Source organism: Hevea brasiliensis, chromosome 4, assembly GCF_030052815.1.
Source record: "Hevea brasiliensis isolate MT/VB/25A 57/8 chromosome 4, ASM3005281v1, whole genome shotgun sequence".
Classification (NCBI taxonomy): Eukaryota; Viridiplantae; Streptophyta; class Magnoliopsida; order Malpighiales; family Euphorbiaceae; genus Hevea; species Hevea brasiliensis.
This window is the reverse complement of record NC_079496.1, coordinates 68,063,981-68,073,093: the sequence shown is the minus strand read 5'-3', so window position 1 is coordinate 68,073,093 and position 9,113 is coordinate 68,063,981. Positions and strand designations below refer to the sequence as shown.

At 37.8% G+C, this 9,113-nt stretch overlaps 1 non-coding gene across 1 annotated transcript; it reads right to left on the bottom strand.

Annotated features, from left to right (window-relative positions):
* Positions 1-8,486: 8,486 nt before the first annotated feature.
* On the bottom strand, positions 8,487-8,593 carry LOC131179570 (small nucleolar RNA R71). Its single transcript, XR_009148461.1, has one exon. It is a non-coding gene; the product is annotated as a small nucleolar RNA R71 (small nucleolar RNA).
* Positions 8,594-9,113: the final 520 nt, after the last annotated feature.

Sequence of the window (9,113 nt, the reverse complement as noted above, 5' to 3'; positions counted from 1 at the left end):
TTGCTTACCTCCACTTGAAATTCATTTCTTCAATTTCACTCCCTTATTCCCTTTCTTTCCTTCTTCTAAAGCTTCCTCAAGTTGAACTAACAAGTTTTTATGGTTTATTTTGAGGTCAAAGTGGATTGAAGTGGTTGACAGAAAGCTTGAACTCAAGCTTCAATGGAGTTCTTCAATGGAGGGGTGAGGGAGAAGTGGGCGGCACACTAGGAAAAAAAAGACCAAAAATGATTTTTTTTTTCTTTTCTTTTTTTGTTATTTTATGTCAATTTAACTTTATTTGACATAGTCAATTATGTAGGGAAATTAAAATTATATTTTGACATCATGATGATGTCATCCAAGTGATGTAAATAAACTTTTTCAATTTTCTTTTTCTTTTGCATTTATTTTTCCATTAACTCTTTAATTTAATTCTCGATACCAAAATTTTCTTGTCTCCAATTTTATTAGATAGTTAGGTCTGGAGTCAGCTCTAAGGGTGAATTGACTAACTTGCCCCTCGCCGGTTCAATCCAGTTTGCAAGTTATTCGATATTTCTTACGGATCCCTGACTTAATTATTTGACCTGCTTAACAACTCTTTTTCGCGATTTCTCTTTTCCACTGTGTTTGCAATAGTCCTAAGGACAGTGATGTCACATTTTACAGTTTGAAATTTGAGTTTAGATTGACCTCGCAGTTATTCCCGAGAAGGTCACCCATCGTTGTGACTCCCGGCTCATTTAACTTTTTGTGCTCTGTTTTTCTTCTTTATACTTAACTATTTGACAATTACTAATTATTTGTTTTCAGGGCTTAATTAGGTGTCTTAGATGTGGTTCTAATTCCCTTAATTGTCCGGACCGACACCGGACACTGGAACAGTGAAATATACCAAGCTATGCAAATAGGGTGTTACACAACTCTAATACTTAAATTCCAATAATTAATTCATATATAATTAATTCTAGCCCCAATATGCTTAAACTAACGTTCTTGAAAATTTTCATTTCGAGCTTACTATTCATGACACTATTCAAGTTAATTTCTTTACTTTCTTATGCTTAATAAGTTTATTAGTTCTAATTGCACCCATATACCACACTTTGGGTGTTAATTTTGTTCGCATTGATTGCCAATTCAATTTCTAAGTCTTCTAAGAGAATTTACAATTTTTTCAGTTTTGGTCCCCTATTTTCTACTATTCCATTGGTCTAGTTACTATGAAAATTTGGCTAAGTGTCCTTCATCAAAGTTGTTCCTTATTGTCTTAGCTTTATTTCCCTTTTTGAATAACTCCATTTGGAGTTTTGTAGCCCAAGTTATGCCTATTTTTCTATGGCTGGCCAGATTTGGTGTTACCCAGAATTCTGGGCATTTTCTGGATATTGGCAATTTTTGGTATGTTGACTGCAGGTGATTTTTCAGATAGGTTATGTTCAAAATTGGGTTTGTTTTCTTCATGAAAGTTATAGGGCTATGTCTCAGCTTTCCATCGGTATAAAATTGAGGTCATTTGGACCTTCCTAGACCAAGTTATGGTCATTTACATAACTACTATTCATTTTGTCATTTTTGTACAGGTCAGTGTGTCCTAATCCGAATTTGGCCTAATTGTTCACTAAGTTATGGTCATTTCTGGGTATGGTTCCTCAATGAAAAATGTGTCATTTTGTGTCTAGTTTCATTTCCAATTAGCCTCACACCAATTTGGTTAGTAAATTTTCAGTTTTGGTCCCTGAAAGGGACCTAGGTCAAGCTGTCTACATAATGACCCTAACCAATCCGAATTGAAACTTATTTCTAACAATTCACACACACTACAAATGGTCACAATTGACCATTTCTCAACTCAAATAAGGTCAACTATATCAATTGACCAATTCTCAACTTTTTCTCCAATTTTTCAAAATGCTTAAAACCCTAATTACATAGAGTTCAAATCTAATGCATTCAAAACGTATACCCATACTTTACATACACAACTCAACCTAAACAACCATTCAAACACCTCAAAATCGTTCATTTCAAACCCTAACTAAGGCTAGCTAAAATTTCCTTTTTGATCCTCTAACAATTATTTTCTTTTGATTTTAAGTTAAGATCTAAGTTACTTACACTAAAAATATAAGTATTAAACATAAATTTTCAATTCAAACCAAATTTTCAATTGACCACTAACCTTTCTTTCTTGCTCAATCCTCTTCTCTAGTGAGGTTATCAAGTTCTAGTGGATTAATTTGGGGTCAAAGTAAGGTTTAGTAGTTGGAAGCAAGCTTAAACTCAAGCTTCCATTGTGGTGCTAAAATGGTGGTTTAAGAGAGAGAGGTGGGGTGGCACACTTGAGTGGAAGAAGAAGAAATGGTTTTTCTTTTCTCTTTTTAGGTATTTTATGTCTTTAAAAATGCTTTTCACTTGGTCAATTTAGGTAGGAAAATTAAAATTTTATTTTGACATCATGATGATGTCATCCAATGAGATAAGCATGATGTAAATAAACTTTTTCCTTTTTCTTTTTCTTTTGCATTTTTTTTCATTAGTTTTTTAATTTAATTATTGATCCCAAATTTTTCTTTTCTCTGATTTTATTGGACAGTTAGGTCAGGAGTCAGCTCTAGGGGTGAATTGACCAAATCGCCCCTTGCCGGTTCAATCCGGTTTGCAAGTTATTTAATATTTCTTCTGGATCTCTGACCTAATTATTTGACCTGCTTAACAACTTTTTTTTTGTGATTTTCTCTTTTCCACTATGTTTGCAATAGTCCTAAGGATCGCGACATCACATTTTCCAGTTTAGAATTCGGGTTACAATCGACCTCGCAGTCATTTCCCGGGATGGTCACCCATCGCTGTGACTCCCGGCTCATTTAACTTTTTATGCTTTGTTTTTCTTCTTTATACTTAACTATTTGGCAATTACTAATTATTTGTGTTCAGTGCTTATCTAGTTGTCTTAGATGTGATTCTAATCCCCTTAATTGTCCGGACCGATACCGATCACCAGAACAGTAAAATATACTAGGCTATGCAAATAGGGGTTACACTGTCCACTGGCCTTATGCCTGACATGACAGTTGTATACGGGATAGACATATGGATGTCTAACTAGTATACTCCCGTGTATCCAGCCTTTATAGTCTGTTATAGGTTACTTGGGTACTGATATGATTTTAAAGAGACTGAATATGAAATAAATGCACAAATAAGATACTGATAAATAAATTGATCCCAAAGTCAAATAAATCTGTAAAGACATAGAATTTATGAAATTTGCCTAGAATTATTATTTTTAATTATTCAGTTATTTTTCTTTAAAGCTATGCACCACTAAGCAATTCGCTTAGCGCGTTGATTTTCCATCGCGTAGGTACTGGAGACCAGATACAGCCACAGCAGTAGTGCCCTAACTGAGATTGACCAGATTTGCCAGTGTCCACTAGTCACCTCAGCAGTTTATATTTTATTGGTGGGGCCCATGAATTAGATTTTGTATTTTGGTTTATTGTACATAAACATCATGTAATTACACTTTGAGATTGTAAATGAAATTGTAAATTATTGTGTATAAACCTTTATATGAATGATTATGAGTAAATTATATGAATGTTTGATGACATAACATGACATGGAAAAATATGAATGGAAATATGAGATAGATATGAAATTATTTTTAACAGGTAAATATTGGAACCCACTAGATGCTAATAAAACAGAGGAAGCTCTACCTGGGCCTCAACAGAAAACAAATTGTGATAAAAAAAAAATTACTACATGTTTTTTATGAAGTTTAAAATTAACAATGGACAGGACAAGATAAGATAGGGTGCTTCAGCACCAAATGTGGCACGCTTTACTCAGCTACACTGTAGACGGGTAAGGGGCATCACATTTAGTGGCATTAGAGCAATGGTTTAGGTAGTCCAAAACCTAGATAGATAGAAAAAAAATAGTTTGCATCACATGCATGGCCCTTTAAATAGAGTCGAGGTGACACTAATGCAGATCTGTTCTTTGTCTGTTTTATAGGATCGATGGCATCTAATCCTTCAGGGCACGGGTCTCCTAGACTGATCGAGGAAGAGGTAGAGAGTCACGCACTCGCACCTGCTCCTAGTAGGGAGTGAAGCAGCAGAGCCGAGTCATCTATGAGTGCTGCGGGTAGAGCACAGTAGGCCTTCCTGGAACAGATGACACAGCTGCTCTGTCAGGTCACCGGAGCCATACCTCAGCCACAGCCACCTCCACCTCCACCTCCATCGCCTCAACCACAGCCACCACCACCCCTAGAGTCACAACCTATACACAGGTCCCCATAGGAAAGACTGTAGAAATATGGGGCAATTGATATCAAGGGTAAGAAGGAGGATGATCCAGCTTTAGTAGAATATTAGCTGGAAAGGATAGAGAGGGTATTGCAGTAGTTGCACTGCACTCCAAAATAGCAGTTGGAGTGTGCTCTGTCACTACTTCAGGAGGATGCATATCGGTGGTGGGTGATAGTGTCAAGAGTGATACATCCTGCATAGATCACCTGAAATTTCTTTTTGGCAGAGTTCAGAAAGAAATATATCAACCATGTATAATTAGAGGCCAGAAGGAGAGAATTCCTAGCACTGAGACAGAGGCAGCTTATATTCTCTGAATATGAGCGAAATTTCATGAGACTTAGTGGATATGCATTGGAGATAATGCCCACAGAGGTTAATAAATGCAAGAGGTTTGAGGGCGAATTAAATAACAACATCAGAGTGATAGTCACATCTCACCACTTTATAGACTTCTCCCTATTAGTAGCATCAGCTTTGGATGTGGAGAGACTTAAAGATGAGGAGCAGTCCAGGAGGGATAGGCAGCATAAGAGGGGTTTTGGATCTAGTCAGTTTGGTTTAGCGGCCACTGGTAGTAAGAAGCCCTAGGAATCTCTGGGTCAAACTCAGGGTCGAGTTAAAAGGCAGAGATCTCAATTTGCTCCCAGGAGAGGAAGACAGTCTGGTGCATCAGTGGGTAGTTCTCTGGGTGCAGCTACACAAGGATCAGCCCCAATACCAGCTTGTACACATTGCAGAAGGAGCCACCGAGGAGAGTGTAGACTATTGACTAGGGGATGCTTCAGATGTGGGTCTATAGATCACTTCTTTAAGGATTGTCCACAGAGGAGTGCTAGTGCTCCCACTGCTCCACCCCAGATAGAGAGGTCTACCCTGGCAGCACAGAGGGGTAGAAGACCTGTGAGGCCTAATACAGCTGGTACATCATAAAGGCCTACTACAGAGACAGTCCAGAGGTAGGAGCTCAGGGTAGCACCTCGTGCTTATGCTATAAGGGCTTGGGAAGAGCCAGTTCCAACAGATATCATTAGAGTACATTTTCTCTTTATGACATGTTAGTTTGTGCACTGATTGATCCCGGCTCCACACATTCATATGTGTGTATTACACCACCAGTTGATAGAGGGGTACAGATAGAGGAATTAGAAGAGGATATACAAGTTACTAACCCTTTTGGCCATAGTGTCATGGTGAAGAAGGTCTATAAGGGTTGTCCTCTAAGGATATAGGGTTATGAGTTTCCAACTGACTTGATTGAGCTACCATTCCATGGGTTTGATGTGATACTGGGAATGGATTGGTTATCACATCATCAGGTGATGGTAGATTGTCAGTTGAAGAGGATTTCATTACAGACAGTAGATGGGGATGAGATTACAGTTGTGGGTGAAGGAACGGGTTTTCTTTCTACTATCATATCAGCCACAACAGCCAGGAGATTGATAAGGAAGGGCTGTGAGGCTTTCTTAGCACATGTGGTTGACACCAGGAAGACTAGCCCGAGTTTACAGAACATCCCCACTATATGTGATTTTCTGGATGTATTTCCAGAAGAGTTGCTGGGTTTACCATCTGACAGAGAGGTGGAGTTTGCTATAAAGGTTATGCCGGGTACTACACTAATTTTCACTGCTCCATATATGATGGCACCTACTGAATTGAGAGAGTTAAAAGTTCAGTTACAAGAGCTACTGGTTAAAGGCTTCATACGCCCAAGTGTGTCACCATGGGGAGCACCGATGCTATTTGTGAAGAAGAAGGATGATACACTATGGCTTTGTATAGATTACTGGCAGCTGAATAAGATGACTGTGAAAAACCAATATCCTTTACCATGGATAGATAACTTGTTTGATCAACTGAAGGGAGGTGGTGTATTTGATACACTTGAATTGTATAGATGTTTTTAAGCACATTTGTATACTATCTCATGGAATTTAGGTAAGTAATCTCATGCATAGTAGTTGATTTCATTAGTTTTTGTAATTTCCATTGTTAAGATCTTAATTCTATGTTTTCTGCATCATTTCAGGTGTTTTAGTGAAGTCACAGAGCATAGGAGTGAAAAGGGAAGCTTGGAGGGATCAAAAAACTCAGAATTGCTACTGATACAAAGTACACGGGTCATGTAAGCAAAGCCATAGACTCGTGTAACCTTCTGCCAGAAGAAAGCCAAAGAGCCAATGGAGAAATAAAAGTACACGGGTCGTGTAATTGGACCCGTGTAACCTGCATAGGGCCGTGTAAGTCTCTGCCAGGCATAAGCTTGAAGAACTTTATAAGAATAAAAGTACACAGCCCATGTAACTAGGCCTGTGTAGCCAACGCAGACCCGTGTAAGTCTCTGTGCCAATGTATGACTCTGAAATTCCGCTCCAGTAAGTTACACGGCCCGGGGCCGTATAGTGGCACACGGGCCATGTACTATGCAGCAGCCAATTTTATAACCTGAATTCCTGCTCTTGTTTTCTGATTCAAATGACTCGTAAAGCTTTTTGGACTCAAAAATTACCTAACCCTAGAGCAGCCATTATATATAGAAGCAAAAAACATCAAAAGGGGAGAACCTTTTTTATCTTTGATAGCATATTTTAAGAGTTTCAAAGAGGATTCGCCTCTAAAGTCTCACCAGCCATCTTGAGGAGAAGAATATTAGTATTAAGAGGAGTCTTCCAGCCAAAGTTCAACAAGATCAAAGCTGCAAACCCTCTTCGGTTCTTTCATTCCATTTCCTTAAACGGATGTTTATCGCTTTATTTCTTCTAGACAATTTCTTTGTACTGTCTTTATTTTTGTTTATCATGATGTTTGGGAACTCACCATGAGTGAGTAGTTTTCATTTTCTGAAATTGGGAGAGTAATGCTTGTAATCATTATTATGGATGAACATTAAGTTTTATTTATTGGATTTGAGATTTGTTCCTTGATTTAATTTCTTGTGATCTTAATGCATGTAATGTGTTGGTACCCACTTAGTAATGATTATAGATATTAATTGAAGGATTGAAAGGTGAAGATTAATATTAAAAAATCAAGATTTTAAACCTAGGCAATTATGACCTAGACATAGGCTACTACCTTTGTGGAGTTTCAAAATTGGTCAAAGACTTTAAAGGATTTTAATTAATTTGATCGCCATGAAATTTGGGTTTAAGTTAATTAGAATACACCCTAGGTGCCTTGAGAAAGGACTTAGGATACCTTAGAATTAATTTTCATCAAGGCAAACAATTCTCAATCTAATAAATAAACAAGATAACACCATAGTAAAATTTAAGGGTGAAATCTTGATTCCGAAATAGTTTCAAAATAGATTACTTCATTTTAAGTTTATCATTTTAGTATTTAAAATAGATAACTTTCATTCCCTCATTGTTCGATAGCCTAAACAATCAAAATTACTGTGTAGATTGGTACTTACTAATCAAATTTCTCATGGAAATGATACTTTACTCATCACTCTATTACTTGTTAGCGATCCGTGCACTTGCGGAGTTGTAAAACCAGCAGCAAACAAGTTTTTAGTGCCGTTGCTAGGGAATTTTAGCTTTAGTAATATCGAGCGATAGACAATTTAGTTGATTTAGGCAATTATCTTTATTATCTAATTTTATTTGATTTGTTTTATTTCTTTTCTTTTCTCTCAGGTGCCCGATCTGATATATAACCAGAAAAAGGCCAGAAGAAGAAATTTTGGACTATGATCCGGAGATAAACAGAACTCTAAGAGCCATCAGGAGGGAAAGGAAACATCAAGAGCACGATTAAGAAGATCCTGAAATTCTAACCATGGCCAATAATAATGACAGACTAAGACTCTTGAGAGACTACGGAGCTCCATTTGTCTAGGAATTTTAGCCCAGTGTCACTAGACCCACAATGGAAGCCAACAACTTTGAGTTAAAACCAGCGTGGCTTTAAATGATTCAGCAAACCCAATTCGAAGGTTCACCAACAGAAGATCCACACTATCACCTCTAGTGCTTTCTTGCCCTATGTGACACATTCAAGATGAATGGAGTTTCTGATCAAGGCATAAGACTCAGAGCATTCCCATTCTCCCTTCAAGACAGAGCAAGGAAGTGGTTACTCTCTTAATCAGCTGGAACATTCACCACATGGGAAAACCTCTCACAAGTTTTTATAGCAAGATACTTCCCACTTGCAAAGACTGCAAGACTGAGACTTGAGCTCAACACCTTCAAACAAAAGGAAGGTGAATCACTCTATGATGCATGGGAAGGATATAAAGACCTACAGAGGGAATGTCCACACCATGGCATAGAGGATTGGCTACTAGTGCCAAACTTCTATAATGGGTTACTACCTCTACAAGGAGCACAATTGATTCAGCTGCAGAAGGTGACCTAATGGAGAAAACAGAGACACAAGCACTTGAACTTTTAGAGAGGCTTGCATACCATAATTATGAGTGGTCAAATGAAAGAGGAAATGTAAGGAGAATGGCAGGGGTCCTGGAAGTAGATGCCCTGAGCATGATAAATGCCTAATTTGATCAGCTCATAAGGAGGCTTGATAAAATGTAAGCTAATGTTGTAGGGATGAATAGTCAACATGAGGACAGCTATGGAGGAGGATATTTAGAATATAATAGCTTTAATGAACCCTCTACAAAACAGATGAATTATGTGAATAATGGAGGAAACTTCAACCAGAGGCAGCCCAATAATCCATATTCAAACACTTATAACCCTAGATGGAGGAACTACCCAAATTTCTCATAGGCCAATCAGTAGAACCAGCCAATAAACAAGTAACAAGGGTACAAACCACCAGCACCTC